Genomic DNA, 19,015 nt, shown 5'->3' with positions numbered 1-19,015 from the left:
ACCTACTTGGACCTTTTGAGTAAAAAGAAATATTTGGTCCCATTTAAAAAGAGAGAGATGGTAATGAAGGGGCATTTATATACCAAGATAAGCTCCCTTCACTATTATTTTCACTTTTAAGAAAAATCAGATTCTCTCAAGTTCTTCTCAACCAAAAATAGCTGCCTAATTTCTCCTAGGGTTCTTGAAGAAACCCTTCTTATTTCTAGCCAAGATTATACAAGTTAAGAGTGTCTCATGCCAGACATACAGTCTATTCAATTTTTTTTCAATTATCTAATTGATCATATACTTTTTTTGGCTACACATGTTTCTTTTTAATATCATTCCCATCATGTTTGGGTATAAGGTGACCTTATAGAGTCCTTACCTAGTCAATATATAGTTTATATGTCCTTATGTGGGATACACGTTTGTTCCTAATTAGAATTCACCCATGTGCCTCAATAGTACCCATTCTCACGTACCCTTCTATTTGTTATCACCTAGTAAGTATTTATTGTACAATCCAAACCTCTTTAGTTGAGGAGTTACATGTCTCCACTTGGTATGCACATATTCCCCCATTTGAAATATCTAAATTTCTACATTTGAATTTTCCACAATTATTATATGCTATGTAAATTCACTGGAATCTACCACAACTCACATATGCTATGTAATGTTACTCGCTCACTAGTTATACACCTTACCAACTCATCTATTTCATGTCTTCATATCCTCACTTGTCACATGTCTTCTTGGCTCATTAGTGAATGTATTTTACGCCTAGTGAGGTTCATGGTGTCATACAAGTTCCAAAGTATTACTACTTTGATGTTACACTTATATCCTATATCATTGTTCTTGTTTCGGTCACATGACTTCTTCTATTGGTCCATGGCTCTAAAGCTCAATAATGTTATAATTGCCAAGGTAACAATCTCAAAGGCTAAATAAACTAAGTAAGTCAATAGGTACATAGCAATACTAAGGCATAAGTTGGTTCTCTTGAGCCTTAGGGCCTCGGGTGCCTGTCCGTCTCAATAGGATAGGAGGCATAACATTGGTCTTCTGAAATATCCTGGGTTTTGACACTTAGAAAATTTCCTGGAATTATGAGTCACGGATATGAATCGTATGTTAGGGTACGAATGGTATGGTCCTATCGTATGCTGACCATTGTTAGTTAGTGGGATGGTTTTAGTCACTGAAATTTGTACGAATTAGGGGTATGAGTAGTAGGAGGTTGGTATGCGTCGTACCAGGGACTCATATGGTGGACAGTGTTTGATCCTCCTGGTATTTTATTCTACCAGGGATACGGGTTATGGATACAGATCTTCTGTTATGGTTATGGCTTGGTTTGATGAGTCGTATACTGGACAATGTTTGATCCAATGGTTGATACTAGAATACGAGTGGTGGGTATATATCGTATTGGGTGGATACGACTCGTATAGGTCAGTCGTATCCTTAGGATGGGGTTTTAAAAGATTTAAGTGGGGGTATTCTAGATATTTCCTTTCTTACCCTAATTAGGACCCACGACTTATAATACACTTAGAATGTTATTTACCCTATTATTCAATTCATTAACACTTAGAAACTATTCCAAAACACTCCATAATCAAGAGATTTTGGGGCAAAAAGGCTAGGTTTCATTATGAGAATTGCTTTGGGGCTTGTTTTGGTGATTTCTTTTCATCAATTCTTTGATATAAGCATGATTCTCTTCCCTCATTGTAATTTCAACTAAAGGAATGGTTTATATGATTCATTTCATGATTTTACTATTTCATGATTATGGCTTTCAACTATTATTTGGGGGTTTTGATATTAAATGCTTGGTTATAGTTTTATATGATTTTAATTATGCTTTTATATGCATTCATGGTGGATTTGGACAATTGGATTGTATGGTGATGGCTTAATGGTCTTTGGAATTGGTTTTGGCTATATTATGCCCCCAACGTGTTTGATAAAATGCATATAATGATATGTTTATTGCATTGACTTCTTTTAATGGAACTCTTGCATGTTTTAAACTTGATAAAAGAATTATGCATGGTTTGAAAGGTATAAAGGTTAAATGGTTATTCTTATGGGGAACATAGAAGTCTCCTAAGTGGTTTAATATGGTATATAGAATGGTACTTGAAAGTCCCCTTAACCTAAATGGTTTGGCTATGGATATCACTTACAAGTAAGAGATGGTATGTCATACCACTAATATTGTCCTTGGTTAATAAAATGGTAAATGGATTGGTTGGGTATTTAAAAATGGTTTTAATTGGGCATTAATGGCATATTATGTAGCAAAGTCGTGGAAGATGGCGGTCCTGGGGGGACCAAAATTGGAAACTCATATTTGTCGATATGAGGATTGATCTTAGTAGATCGTGTGCATAAAGTCACACTATTGGGGGATGTACCCATTATCCCATGGGATACTTCCCTAGTCATGTGGCTACACGCGCCGGGGCCCTTTTATCAGGGGGAGCTGAGCCCATATAGCCCATGGGTGGTTTAGGACGACCAAGATACACAACCCAGGTAAGTATAGCAAAGACGTGGAAGATGGCGGTCCTGGGGGGACCAAAATTAGAAACTCATATTTGCCAATATGAGGATTGGTCTTAGTGGATCGTGTGCATAAAGTCACACTATTAGGGGATGTACCAGTTATCCCATGAGATACTTCCCTATTCGTATGGATACACGCACCGGAGACCTTTTATCAGGGGTAGTTGAGCCCATATAGCCTATGGGTGGTCTAGGACGGCCAAGCTACACAACCCAGGTAAAGGTTTTAAATTTATGCTAAACCCGAATCCTCTTTTCCGGCACTTATATATGTATGGTTGTATGCATTATGGATGGTTTTACTTGGTTTTATAACTAGCATTATTTTATCCTTATCCTGAGATTCATGCTAGTAGTCACTCGATAAACTGTTTACTGGAGGCTGTATACCCATGATATGTAGGAATCGGCCATTCGACTTCTCCTGTATAGTGATTGACTCGGGGACAACATTTGGACTGAAGTGGTGAGCTTCCATCCTTTTGGAAGGCATCATTTCATGTTATTAATATTGTTAGACATTTTGACTTTATTTTGGATATTGGTTTTGGCCATGGTTAGGGGCATGTACCAACCAAATTTATTTACTCTTTTGGATAGAATTGGGGGTTGTAATGTACAGAATTGGTATTGGTGTTTGCCTTGGCATCGATATTGGTATTGGGGCTTACACCCTTGGATGATATTGTTTGTTGTTCTATCGTATTACATTTTAGGATTGATTACAATACTATGTTTTGGTATTCTCTTTGGTTATGGTTTGGTTTACGGCCTTTGGTTTGGTTTGGTATGGCTGGATGGTTGGTTTGGTACGGTTAGACTCGGTTGGGTCGGTCACGGTTGTGACCCTATCCCAGAGTCTTCATGAGAGCATTTACGCTATCTTTATATGTGCTCAAAATTCAGCTCGTCTAAGACTGGATATAGGTGGTTGGGTTGGGTAATAAGGGACGGTTCCCAGTCCTGGTTGGACTTGGGATGCCCATTACAACAAGGCCCAGGGTCAGGTCGTGTCATATTCAAAGGATATAATACATACATACATACATATATATATATATATATATATATGATAAGTCTAAGAAATGTCCCTCTTTTTGTAAAAGTTTCAATTTTGTTTTAACCATCTAGTGTGAAGCCAGGGAAACATAATCTCCATAATTTTTTTGAGTCTATTCCTGTTCTCAAGTATCTCCTTTGGAAATGAAATATGTTTTAGGGAAATGTTACTTCATGACTTCATTGCAATACATATTTTAGCATTGTATTTACCATTTTTGTACATGGTATCTTGCTGAATTTTGACATTCTTATCCTAGAATTTGGCTGATAAAGGAGTCATAGAACCAAGAAGGCTTTCCTCCGCTCTGAGCTATCTTAAACATCTTTATGTGAATTTTCTTTGCCTAGCTAAACTACATAACCTTTAAAGTACTCTTTTGTAATACCTTAGATTTTGGCCCTTGTAAATTTCTTGACCTTTGTTCTCACTGCCCAGAAAATGACTGGATCTAATGAGTCGTGATGACTCCTTATGAGTTGTAGGGCGCAATCGTAGCCTGACCAGAAAGTTGTCCAAGATTCCCCTAAGTTTCTATCCTGACTACAGTTGGGACTTGGCGAGTTGTGGTGAGACATTACGAGTCGTAACGGGTGACTCATAGTCTCACTAGCGTGCTTGCCTATATTTTTTGTTATGGCCACGATTACGACTATACGGGACGTATACGAGTAATAGGGTGAGACTCGTGACCTGATCAGTAAGGATACCTTGAGGTATTGCTTTGATTACGAGTTGTGGTGATGACTCGTAAGGAGACCCTAGAGTCGTATGGTGACCCGTTGTCACTGGCGATAAATTTTCAGTCTTTTTATTAAGGGCATTCCTATCATTTCCCTTTCCCCCTACTATGACCCTACATCCATAAAACACCAAAAAAGGTTTATTTCTAATTCTTTATCAAATCAAATACACTTTTAAACACTCTTAAGTCCCTAATGTCAAAAACACCTAGGGTTAACAAGAAATTAGCATTAGAGCTTCCAAAGGGCGAATCCCCTCCATAATTGTGATACTTTCACGCATGTAACTCTACTCTTAAACTTATTTTCTATTAAAGCATGAATTTATATGGTAATTTATGCGGATTTGTCCATGGGTTTTGATATGAGTTGACGGCTTTGGCATGGTTGATTCTTAAATTATTTTCCCTTGATTTATTATGCATTTTTATGCTTTATTAATGGTTTTGAACTTGTGGGGTGCATGGGTATGGTGAATAAACTAAGGGGTCATGGTTTTCCCCAATTAGATGATTTTGGCTTGGCATATGATTTTGGAGATTGTGTTCCCTCAACCCATTTGTGAAATTACTATTGAAATATGGTCATGTCAAATGGTTTGACTTGCTCACTTATAATATTGCATGGCATAAAAAGGTTAATTAACCACAAATTGATTTTATTGAACTTTGGGAATTGTTTACTCCCCATATGAATAGATAATTAAACCTAGGGTGTCATGGTTCCCCCATGTGATAGATAATGGATATGGCATGATATTGTTAACTTGCAAGTGAAGTTGGTATAATGATACCAATGGTATGCCTTAATGAATGAATTGGTTCAATGAATGGGAATGTGTGAAAAATGTTTTAATTGGGCTTAAATAGGGTTGTGTAGCTGGTCCATGAAAGTGAAGGTCCCGAGGGACCAATATTGGAAACCACGTTTGCCGGCGGGGGTCAAAATGCTTACTTCCTATGTTGCCTGGATGCTCTAAAAATATACACATTTCACCGTGATTTTTGAAGGGTCCGGATGCTCTAAAAATGTAAACACTTGGACGTGGTTTTTGAAGAGTCCGAACAACATAACTTACATCAACCAAATTAACCAGATTTTTCTACAATAACAACATACCTTGTTTATTCTCACAAGAAAGATCTGAAAAGATTACGATGTATACAAATGTTACTCTGAACTTTGTCACTCAAAAGAAAAGTTATTCACAAAAAACCAACATCTAAGAAAAGAACATATGGATATTCTTACATTCCTAAGAAAATCAACATCTAAAGAAAGAGTATAAAAAGGATTTTTAATCTTATCAAGACCTAAGAGGAACAAGATTCGTAGGGAAAGAGGTTTCTTTAAGAACTTAGGAGATGCGAGGAAGAAGATTCTTATTCTTAACCTTCGCCTTGTTCAACTCCCGATAATCAATACACATTCACATAGACCCATCCTTATTCTTCACAAACAAGACAGGTGCACTCCAAAGGCGATACACTAGGTCAGATAAATCCCTTATCCAACAACTCCTGCAACTGATCCTTTAATTCCTTCAACTCGGATGGGGCCATCCTACAAGGAGGAATAGAAATGGGCTTGGTGCGCGACTCAACATCAATAGAAAAATCAATATCATGATATAGAGGCATACTAGGAAAATCCATAGGAAACACATCCATAAACTCATGAACGACACAGACAGAATCCATGGAAGAAGATGAAACGACACTAGTATCACGAATATGAGCCAAAAATCTAAACACCCCTCTCAACCAATCTATGAGCCTGAATATAAGAGATAACCCTCTTAGGACTCGAATAAAGTGCACACTTTCAAGCTATTCTTCGTACACCTGGAGGAGCTAAATCCATGGCCTTAGCAAAACAATCTAAGACAACATGATAAGGAGCCATCCAACCAATACCCAAAATAACACCAAAATCAACCATATCTAACACAAGCAAATCTACTGGAGTCTCACAACTAGAGAAAGTCACAATACAAGATTGGTACACCCAATCCACTATTAAAGAATCACCTACTAGGATAGATACATGAATAGGCATGGCAAGAGTCTCACTAACAAAATCAAAACTCAAATCAAAATACATAAACACATAGGAGAAAGTCAATTCGAGGTCAAATAACATAGATGCAAGTCTGAAACAAATGAGGACAATACCTATGTCACAACATCTGAAGCCTCTACCTCAAGTCTGGCTGGTATATCATAGAACTACCCACAACAACCAAGTACCTGAGTGCCTCCATAACCATCAACTACCTGAGTGATCCCTCGAATACCCCCGCTAGCTCCACTACCTATGCCCTTTACACGTCTGGTTATACCCCTACCTCTCACTGCTGAAATAAGAGTAGCCCTAATCATATGACAAGGGAAGTCCTTGGATAAATGGCTAACCTCACGTCATACATAACAAGTCAAGCGGCCTACCTTAATAAGAGAAAAAACCATTGTAATCGAATGGCCACCCTGAATTGCTGAACCCGAATATCCACCACCTAAACTTTATAAGGCCACTATCACTTTCCTACCCTGATAACCATGAGAACTTATAAAATCTTCACCACAAGAAGACTGACCTCTGAACTCACCAAAATAGTCCACCTTCTTAGCGCCACCCTGAGATACTAAAAGAATACCCTCTATCATCTTGGCATGATCTACAATACTCTAAAAATATGCCCCAAATACAACTATATGAGACGTAGCCAACTAAAGAGAGACATCTAGACCCTTTTCCTACTTTTGAATCTTTTTAGACTCGATGGAAATGCTAGCATAGGAATATCTGGACAAGGCATGGAAGCGTGCCTAATACTCTGCTACAATCATAGAGCCTTGCTCCAATAGGTCAAACTCATCACACATCTAATATCTCAAACTATAATACATAAATCAATCCAGAAAGGCATCAATAAACTGATCCCAAGTCAACTCAGGAGCATCAAGAGGTCTACGACAAGGAAATGACCCTTACCAATCTCTCATATCATACCTCAACTAATAGTAGTATAAGAAACTCCATTTGACTTAAGAGAACCCAAGTTATACAACTTTTTCTGATAATCAATCATGAATTCGTAGGCATCCTCGCCTACAATACCACTAAATCTGGGAGGACCCAACTATGTAAATCTCTCAAACCTCTTTTGATCTTCATAAGACATCACTACACTTACAATAAGAGGAGGCATAATGAATCTAGTAGGCTTAGATCCTATCTGAGGAGGTAATATAGACGAAGGCTAAACTCCTAATCTCATAACACCATGCTTAAATATCGGTGTTGAAATAATAATAGGACTCGGGTTCTGAGGAGTACCCAAATAGAAGCAGGTAAAATAAGAGGATACATACTTTGAATTGGAGAAACACCGACATAACCAAAGAAGAACCCTCTAAATGGGTTAGCTAATGCAACAATTACCCCTTCAACATTGGGGTAGATGAACTCTGATGAACTATAGTAGAACCCACACCTGCATTCTTCTCAACACGAGGATCAGAGGAGAGTCCTCTATCACTCTTCCTAGATGGGGCTTAATGACAGAAACGTCTCTTCCATTGAGTATGCCCACGACTTAATACCCCATATTTCCCTAGCATAATTTAAGTCTCAATACATGAGTATTCATATATAAAATTTTCAAAACACTCAGTATTTTTCTGTTTAGAGCCTACCATTGTGTAGAAAATTTAATTATCTTTTCAATGATATGAAATTTGCCCAAATTCGATAATCGAGTAAAAAGTTATAGTGATTTTAATTTTCAGTTGTTAAACACCATCATTTTAACCCTTAGTATTTCGCGGAGCCAGTCTAACTAACAATTGTCAGTTTCTAGTGTGGTACCGTGATGTTGGCACTTTGCACCAAGGACCCAGTTCATGTTTGGAAATTTCCATTGAGCTTCCATGATTATGGCGCATCGCGTAGGTGGACAAAATGGCTTTCCAATAAAGGAACGCGATCTTATCGCATCGCGCCATCATCTAGTTTCCCAATTGTCCCTATTCTTATGGCTTGGCACGATATTGGTGTGTCACGCCAAGGCCAAAAATTGGGATGCTCAGTTTTCAACTTGTGTTTTTAAATTTGCTTAGGGGTATTTAGGTCTTTTTCCTAAGCCCTAAAATCATCCTAAACATAAAATTTAACCCCTAATTGACCTAAATATTCGTAATTATTCAATTTCTCTCAAATTAAAGATCCCCATTTCAAGAACAAGAAGCCCTAGCTCTTAAATTCAAGGCCAAATCTCAAGAGCTCACCATCAATCCTTCTAAATTCATTAACTCAGGTATGTTAGATGTTCATCCATGGGTTCCTTTCACCCATGGAGTCCAAGTATCCTATTTAAATTACAAAATTGTGATCTTTTCAAGTTATTTGATTTTAAATTATGATTTCACCTGTGAATCTCCATGAACTATGATTTTATACCATGTTTCAATGAAATTATTATTGTTATTCAATTCTCCATGTTTTAATGTTATCATTGCTTGAATTAAATAATGATTTAGTATTATTCATGTTGCATTCATACTTTTACTACCAGTTCTGAACATTCTTATGATTTGATCAAGGCATGAACTCCAAGTGTTTGATAAAATAACTACAAGAGTGATTGATTTAATAAAAGCCTTCATGCTATGTCCTCTAAGCTTTAGTGTCATTTTACTATTATTGTTTTGAGTCCTGCGGGTATAGAATACCCAAAAACCATAACAACAACAACAACAACAAAAAACCTAGTGTATTCCCACAAAGTGGGGTCTGGGGAGGGTAAGATATACGCAGTCCATACCGCTATCTTTAAAGAAGTCTAGTCTCAGTACATTACAAAATAGTCTTTAGAACATACTATGAGCATTATCAGAATAGTCAGATATCAGTCATTTAAACTCAGAATAGTCTAGTATGTCAGTGTCTTTCAGTCAGTAGTAGGATTTTACACCGAGCGAGTTTAGGGACGACGACTTCCCCATCAGATAGACAGAGTCACTAGTAGCATTCCCTATACTCCAAAACTACATAGCTAGGGTACGATTTGAGAAGTCACCCGTCAGATTAGGCTTGACTATCTCGCAGGGGTCACCCGTCAGTTCAGGCTTGATACCCTTAGTCCTTCGGACATTATATCAGTATAGTGGATCCACATATCCAGTGTTAGTACCCGTGGCGCGGTATTAACACCCTTCCAACTGGGGTTACAGGTTGGACCCCGATTAGCTCAGATTAGGACATGTTGATTAGATGATATCTCCCACAGTCTCAGTCATAATTAGTTCAGACATTCAGTCTTAGTGTTGTTTGACCAAAGCATATAGATATTAGTTATTTCTGTATTTTAGTTTACAAATTTTACTCAGTTCATGTGGTATGCTTGGTCATGCATCCTCAGTATCTATAATTTTTCACATATCTTTAGTATTTATAGACTTTCATGCATACACAGTATTTACAGATTTCACATATTTTTAGTATCTACAAATCTCATGTTCTCTATTCAATATTCCATGTTTTTACACATGTATTCAGACAATTATTATTCCCACTCATGAAACCTTGGATATTAGCCTACCTCATTTAGCATACCAGTACATTTAAAGTACTGATCGCATACTTTTCTTTTGCGCTATGATGTATCATATCTTAGGTTCTGATGCCCAGTTCTCGGATCGCACTTAGACTTCTCAGACTCTTAGAAGTAGCAGTGGTGAGTCGTAATACTTCGAGGATAGATTATTTTACTCCATGTCTCTATTTCAGTAGTTAGTGAAGTTAATTGGGGCCAGTCCCATCAAATCTCAGTTAGTTAGTTTAGAGGCTTTCAGACATTAGAGTCAGTTATTCAATATTTAGACTTTAGTTGACACTATAGTTAGTTATTCAGTTTATTTAGATTCCAGTATTTTTATCAGACTCAGATAACTATGTTCTTCAGATTCATAATTCAGTTTTTAAAACCTTATGGCATATCGGTTATTCTTCCATATTAATGATTATATTATTCAGTGCTCACAATAGGTACCATCTCATGGGTTAGATTGCGGTCCCTTGGGACTATAAGCATCGTGTGACGCCTAGGGTATATCTCAGGGCGTTACAATGACTCAAGGCTCACCCTCCTAACTGAACTCTCTCTCTGGAAGTAGGCTCTGCATCTTTAACCTTACAAGACCTAGTCAACACTATTTGCTTGGAAAGAGTGAAACACAACTTAGAACATAAGATATAAAAAGACTTTTCACGGTAAGAAATAAAATAAGAAAAGTTTCCTAAACACATCCTATAGCCTCTTAAAGATAGATACGGATGTCTACGTACTGATCCATGATACCTTATTAGATATCCCATACTTACACCATTTAGACCAATGAAACCTGGTTGCTCTGATACTAATTTGTCATAACCCAAAATTGATAGATCATGATGGCACTTGTCGTGGTGCACCTTTACAAGTAAGCCTATCATACAAATCGATACACTAAGGGTAAAAAGATAGAAATAACCCCAAAGTAGGGATTCATGAATGAAGCCGAACCATACAAGTATAATAAATGCAGAAAGAAACATAACAATGCAACCATAACTCCCAAAACCAATTATCAACAGTATAAGAATGTATCTAATGCAACTCGAATCCAAATGGAGTACATACGATATCCAAATACAAGAAAACTCTCTCTCTAAAATGAAAGTAAAGACATAGTCTATAAATAAAGGTATCAAAAGACATTCAGATGCCTGAAAATCACCAACTACCCTGAAAGCTCCAACAATCGCCTAAGTCAAGCAACATGGGGCGCACTCGAACATAAATTTGCACCAAAAGGGTAAAGTAGGAGTGAGTACGGTCTACTTATACTTAGTAGGTATCATAGGCTGACCGAGTAAAGTAGAAAATAAAGCATACAAAATACACATTAGGGATAAATCACCTGCAATCAGAAGATGTCCCGTAATGGTAGACAACACTGCTTTAACTAACAGTTCTAATATATATCACAATTACAAAAACAACACAGTATGTCAAACACAAGTATACATTATAACTTATGCAAGTAGAAGCATAGAAGAACATGTACATACAAGATGGTCAAGTATAAATAACAGGATATTATAACAAGTTAAGATGGAAATTCTATCACAGCACCAACACAATAAAGCAAATTCAATGTATAAGATGATAATGCTGATGATGCTGTATGAGGTTGGCACACAACCTTGAGGTTGACACACAGTCATCGAGGTTGGCAAGCAGTTATGAGTCTTCTTTGGCATAATCCTTCAGAGAAGTCCATAATATCCAATATCCTATACCAATATTTAGTATTTTCTATTTTTTTCTCATATTTCTAGTCTTTCCAATATTTCCAAAGCACATACATAACATAAGACACAAACCAAGTACACATATCTGTCAATAAACATATATATAAAACAAAAAAATAAACAAGTGAAATGATACATATGATGATATGAAAATGATGATGTAATATTCACAACCATTCTAAATGAGTATTTCCACAACTAATCCATAATATTTCCATCCCATAACCATGTGAGCCAGTATCTACTCACTATTTCCACAATCCATGAATTTTTCACATGATTCATGTTCCCATAAAGTATGAAGATATCAAAATATACCAAAGGTTCCACAATAGGTATTTCTAAAAATTGGTACAATTATTCACATGTATTCAAGGCTATTAATATCACATATGACCCTGCACGATCACACATATCACATAATATCTCAAAGTCAATAGCTATACCATATACAGGCCCCCACATGGGCACAAAACACAAATAGCCATTTATCATGATTAGTTCTCACCCTTAACATACATTTTGTACCAACATCTACTACCCAACCTAGTATGAAAGAGTTAAGCCATATCCTACCGAATGCCAAAATTGGTCCGCTACACTTTGATCTCGATGTACTACTCCTCACGAATGATCCCAAAACTAATAAATATAGAATCTAAGCATTAAAATAAAGCCAATGATATTCATATTGCCTACTTTTGATTCAAGATCAAAACGTATCCCCATAACGAGTTTTCGAAAAAGAAGGGAAAATCATAACTTCACTTAAAAAATATGTTCCCCATATTTTTAGAAATCTACAGCTGAAACTCAAGTCAAATCGAGTAAAAAACAAGGTTTAAATTGAAGAAAAACCATTTTAAGACTTTACAGGGTAAAACATTTTAAACCCGTGTTAAAATCATGAATCGAAGTTGTTTTGAAGGTTAAATTGATGAAAAACTAGTAATTATAGAAATAAGAATATTATTCAAGTGAAAAAGAGTCAAATTGGGGTTTAAAATAAAGCCCTAAGATTTTTTTGATTTTAAAAAATTAATCAAGAAATTTACTAAGAAAAGGGCGAATTCTTACCTTAAATACCTAAGGGAATCAAGAAATAGATGTTAATCTAGCTTCCCAAGCACCCACAAGCTTGACTTTTAAGATCTCACACTATTTTAGGGTTTAACTCTCAAGAGGCAAGGTGACAGAATGAGCAAAATCTGCAAAAGAAGCTATTTATACTATACCTGGTAACCATGTACAAAAAGGCATAAATCGCCCTTTAGGAATGCGATTTACCAAAAATCAAAATATCACACTAAAGGCACCAAAATACATCAAGAACCATGCCAATCACCCCATACCCCCAAAATAGCACAATGAAACTACGAGGGGTAAAATAGTAAAATCATACAAAATCTCAAATTTCACATATTTCACCAAGTTTTAGGTCGTTACAATGGATTGGCACGTGTATTTATTTGAATACATATTTAATTTACAACCCCATTTGGCATGAAACTTATAATATTTTAGAGTTGGAGTTGGAATCGAATCAGTAAAAATTGGTGTTATTTTTGAAATTTTATGAGAGAAGTAAGACTGAAAAAAATGAAATCAACTTTTCAGAAAAATGAAAAATTCTCATGCACAAATGGCTACTACATATTTGGCATAAATCTCCCTTCAGGAATGCATTTTACCGTTTATTTTCCCCGTTTTTGCTAACAACCTGGTGCACCAAATTTTTAAGTCCAAATGAACTTCAACGGGGTGCTCGGCATTCGTTCGGTGTTTGATATATGAAAAAAACTATGTAACCACACTAATTCAATACTTTAGATTTAATGACGATATCAGAATTTTGAAAAAAAGGTCATTTTCACAAAGTTGACCTTCGAAACCTGAAAACAAAATTTTGATTTAAAAGCCATGAAACCACACCAAATATGTTAACACCCTAATATCGATATTTCAGATCTACTGACGCAGTTTGTTCAACCATCCTTTACACAAATCAAAAGGTAACCAAAGAAGTCCAAAATAAAGCACTCGAGCCACCAAAAACCACAATATTGCACAAAAGACACCAAAATGCATCGAGAACCATGCCAATCTCCCCTACACCTTAAAAATAACCCAATGCAACTATAAAAGGGGTAAAATAGTCAAATCATATAAATAAAAAATTTTGCACATTTCATCAAAATTCAGGTCGTTACAATGGATTTCCACATGTATTTATTTGAATACATGTTTAATTTAAAACACCATTTGACTAAAACTCATAATTTTCGGAGTTGGAGTTGGAATTGAATTAGTACAAATTGGAGTTATTTTTTAAATTTTATGAGAGAAGTAGGTTTAAAAAAAAATGAAAACAACTTTTCAGAAAAAAATCTATGCACAAACGGCTACTACATATTTGGCACTTACGATATAAGGATCTAAATGTAGATTTACAGAACTAAGCAGGAAGTAATTGCAATTTATCCATTTTACATCATTAAGTTTCATGCAACAGTTAGACTACTTCACATATCCATCTTCTTCTATATTTATCCTCTTTTCTTTACTTGTTGTTATCAAGATTTTGTTCCTTTATGATTATGGTTCTGTAGGATTTTCATATAAAGAATGTGGGAAAATTGATGGGGTTAATGTTTTCAAGAATGCAGTGTTAAAAAGTAATGCAAACTGAATATCAATTAGAAATCTGCAGCGTAGCCATATATAGTTAGGGTGGACAATCGATCATCCCTCCTCAAAAAATTATATTATGTTTATGAGGAATTATACAAAGTAAATAGGAAAAAAAATTATTTTTCATTCATGCATATTAATCTTGAACACCCTTTAATGAAATTTCTGGTATTAGCCATGTTAGAAATATGTTTCTACCAAAAATGTGTTCCTAAAAAATCTATATTTTTTTTTACTTATTTTATTGTGTAAAATTGTCTTAAAATCATTTGTATAGTATCTATGTAAATTATACAAAGCGATTTTGGAGGGGGGAATAAGGGTTATTGGTTGGTGCATGGGAGTGGTGGAGATGGGGGTTGTGGGTGGGTATATGTGCGATTGGGAGGTAGGGAGGAGATAATTAGTTTGGTGTGCAACTCGCGGAGAAAAGGTCCAGGTATTTGGCTCGCATATCTGCTTTCGCTTCCCAAGTAGTGCCCTCAACTGAATGATTCTGCCATAAAACTTTGACCAAGTGAACTTCTTTGTTCCTTAGTCTACAGACATGGTAATCTAGGATCTCAATCGGAATATCATCAAATGAAAGACTAGTTTGGATATCTGAGCTCTCTAAAGAATATACTACAACAGAATCACCATGTGCTTTTTAAGCATGGAGACATGAAAGACAGGATGAATAGCTGATAACTCTATAGGCAACTCAACTTCATAGGCTACTGTCCCAACACGGCTCAAAACTCTATAAGGGCCAACATAACGGGGACTAAGCTTCCCCCTTTTCCCAAACCTTTTCACCCCTTTCATGGGTGAAATATTCAAGTACACTAAATCATCCACCTCAAACTCAAGATCTCTTCTCCTCACATCGGCATATAACTTTTGATGACACTGAGTTGTCTTCAACCTTTCCCTAATCAACTTAACTTTCTCCATAGCCTTAAACACTGCATCAGGCCCAATCACAGCAGCCTCACCCACTTTAAACCAACCATTGGATGATCTACATCTTCTACCATACAAATCCTCAAATGGTGCTATCTTGATGCTAGCATGGTAACTATTGTTATAGGAAAACTCAATCAATGGTAAGTGCTCATCCCAACTACCTTTGAAATCAAGGGCACACGCTCTTAACATATCTTCTAAAGTCTGGATGGTTCTCTCAGCCTGACTATCTATCTGTGGATGAAAAACAGAACTCAAATGAACTTGGGTACCAACACTCTTCTGGAAAGCTTTCCAAAACTGCAAAGTGAACTGAGTACCCCTATCCGAGATGATGAAAAGGGAACTCTATGCAACCTGACTAACTCCCAGATATACAATCTAGCATAATCGTCAGCTATATAAGATGTATGCACTAGCAGAAAATATGCAGACTTAGTCGACCTGTCTAAAGCAACTTAAATAGAATCATGATGATGACGCAAAAGAGGTAAACTAGTTACGAAATCCATATTCACCTCTTCCTAACATTTAAAACTTACCGCTAGGTCTTTGGTGCTCTACCTTAACTTATTGGCATGTTACACACTTTGCCACAAACCCTACTATATCCTTCTTCATGCCACTCCACCAATAGATTTCCCGCAAGTCTCAGTATATCTTAGTAGCACCGAGATGAATAGAATACCGCGCACCATGCGCCTTAGCTATAATTCTCTGCCTCAAGTCACCAACATACTGAACACACAATCTGTTTGGATATCTCAACACACCATCTCTTCCTTGGGAGAAAACCTCTACTTTTTGGTCTTTAACCGACTCCTTCGGTCTGACCAAACTAGCATCTAAGTCTTACTTGTCTTTCACTTCTGAAACTAAAGAAGATTCAGAACTACTCTGTACCAAAACATTCCCTTCAGCGGAATCAAGCAATCTAACACCCAATCTGGCCAGATGGTGCACATTATGAGGTAACTCTTTTTTATCTTTCTCCACGTTAGCCACACTGCTAATATACATCCTACTAAGGGCATCCGCCACTATATTGGCCTTAGTTGAGTGATATAACATTCTCATATCATAATCTTTTAGCAACTCTAACCACCTCCTCTGACAAAGATTCAACTCCCTATGAGAAAACACATACTGCAACCTTTTGTGGTTCGTAAACACATCAACATAAACACCATACGGGTAGTGGTTCCAGATTTTCAAAGCAAAAATCACAGCAGATAATTCAAGATCATGGGTTGGGTAATTCTTTTCATGCGGCTTCAACTGTCTAGAGGCATATGCTATAACCTTACCTTTCTGCATCAACACACAACCCAAACCAACCCTAGAGGAATCACAAAACACCAAAAAACCATTCATACCATCAGATAAGGTCAACATAGGGGCTGAAGTGAGTCGAGTCTTCAACTCCAGAAAACTCTTTTCACAGTAATCTGACCAAAGGAACTTAACTTTCTTTTGGGTCAACCGGGTTATAGGGGACGCAATAGAAGAGAAACCTTCAACAAAACAATGGTAGTAGCCAGCTAGACCCAAGAAACTTCTAATGTCAAATAGAGAAATATGTCTAGGCCAGTTTGTTACAGCTCCTATCTTTTGGGGATCGACTCTAATGCCTTCGGCTAAAATAATATGACCTAGAAAAGCTATGGACCTTTGCCAAAACTCACACTTGTTGAATTTGGAAAACAACTAATGATCTCTAAGAGTCTACCGGAGAATTCTAAGATGGTCCACATGGTCATCCTTAGTATGGGAGTGAACAAGGATATCATCTATGAACACTATGAAAAACATATCAAGATACTGCTTGAACACTTAATTCATGAGGTCCATGAAAGCCACTGGAGCATTGGTTAGCATGAAAGACATGACTAGAAACTCAAAGTGACCATAACGAGTTTGGAAGGCTATATTTTGGATATCACACTCCCTTACTTTAAGTTGATTATAGCCGGATCTAAGGTTTATCTTTGAGAAGTAACTTGCACCTTGAAACTGATCAAATAGGTCATCAATTCTAGAAAGAGTATATTTATTCTTAACTGTGACCTTGTTAAGATGATGATAGTCAATGTACATATGCAAAAAACCATCTTTCTTTCACACGAATAGGATGGGTGCGCCCCAAGGAGAAACACTGAGCCTTATGAAACCCTTATCTAAAAGATCTTTGAGTTGCTCTTTCAACTCCTTAAGCTTTGCAGGTATCATACGGTAGGGAGGAATAGAAATTGGCTGAGTGTCGGGTAGAAGGTCAATCTCGAATTCTATCTCTCTATCGGGAGGTACCTTTGGGAGATCTTTTGGAAAAACATCAGGAAACTCATTAACCATGTTGACTGATTGAATAGTTGGAGTCTCAGACTAAGTGTCTTTAACTTTAATTAGGTGATAGATGCAACCTTTGTATATTAGCTTTTTGGTTTTGATATAGGAGATAAAATGATTCTTGGAGATACTGAACTCCTGGAGCACTCAAAAACTGGTTCATTAGGAAACTGAAACTTGATAACATGGGTACGGTAGTCTATAGATGCATAACAAGAATGAAACCAATCCATACCTAGAATAAGGTCAAAATCTACCATGTCCAACTTAATCAAATCAGTAAGTATGACTCTATAAAGAATAGTAATAGGATAATTTTTATATACTTGCTTAGCAACAACTAACTCCCTTACTGGAGTTGAAACTAGGAAAGGCTCAGGAATATTTTCAGGACTCATTTTGAAATTCACAGCTACAAGTGGGGTCACATAAGAGAAACTTGACCTAGGGTCTAACAACACATAAACATCAAAGTGAAATACACGGAGCATACTAGTAACAACATCGGGAAAATCCTCCCGCTCCTGGCGGGATGGTAAGGCATAGAATCTATTATGGCGTGACCGCCGGCAGTACTAGATGAAACGTCCTGAGGAGGGGCTGGACGGGCTAAAAAAGCTGGGGCACTAGTAGCTTGAGTATGAGGTTGCACATATCTGTTCCCTTGCCTAGCATACAGGCACTCTCTAAGTCTATGGCCTATTTTGCCACAACCAAAACAACCCTTCTGTTCTGCCAAATACTTACCAGGATAGGTCCTACCATACTTAGCATAAGAAGGATAATTAGGCCTGTTACTCACACTGTTTTGGGACCTGGACATAGAGGGCTTGTTCCCTTGCTCTTGCCTGTTTTGGGGCATGAGAGCACTAGCTGATGAAGGTGCTAGCATAGATAAACAACTCTAAAACTATGAATGATTCCCTTTATGGGACCTGGTCTGACTATACTCATGCTTCTCAGATCTAGACCTCTTGTTTCACCTTACTCTATCTCTTTCCCTTATTTTAGCTGCCTCTATTTGCTGTGCATGCATCATTAGTCAGGACAAATCCATATCTCTATTGAGCATAGCAGTCCTATATTCTTTCAGCACTAAACTAGACACACCTATCATAAACTTGCTCATACTAGTTTGGGTGTCAGCAGTCAAATTGGGATCACACTTGGCTAACTAGTTGAACTTTAAGCTGTACTCCTTAACAGTCATGGAGCCCTGTCTTAAGTTCATAAAGTCCTCTATCTTCGCTTCCCTCATCTCTAATGGGAAGAACTTGTCCAAAAATGCATCTTAGAACACCTTCCA

The sequence above is a fragment of the Capsicum annuum genome, chromosome 6 (genome assembly GCF_002878395.1).
Source record: "Capsicum annuum cultivar UCD-10X-F1 chromosome 6, UCD10Xv1.1, whole genome shotgun sequence".
NCBI lineage: Eukaryota > Viridiplantae > Streptophyta > Magnoliopsida > Solanales > Solanaceae > Capsicum > Capsicum annuum.
This window is presented reverse-complemented; position numbering follows the sequence as displayed.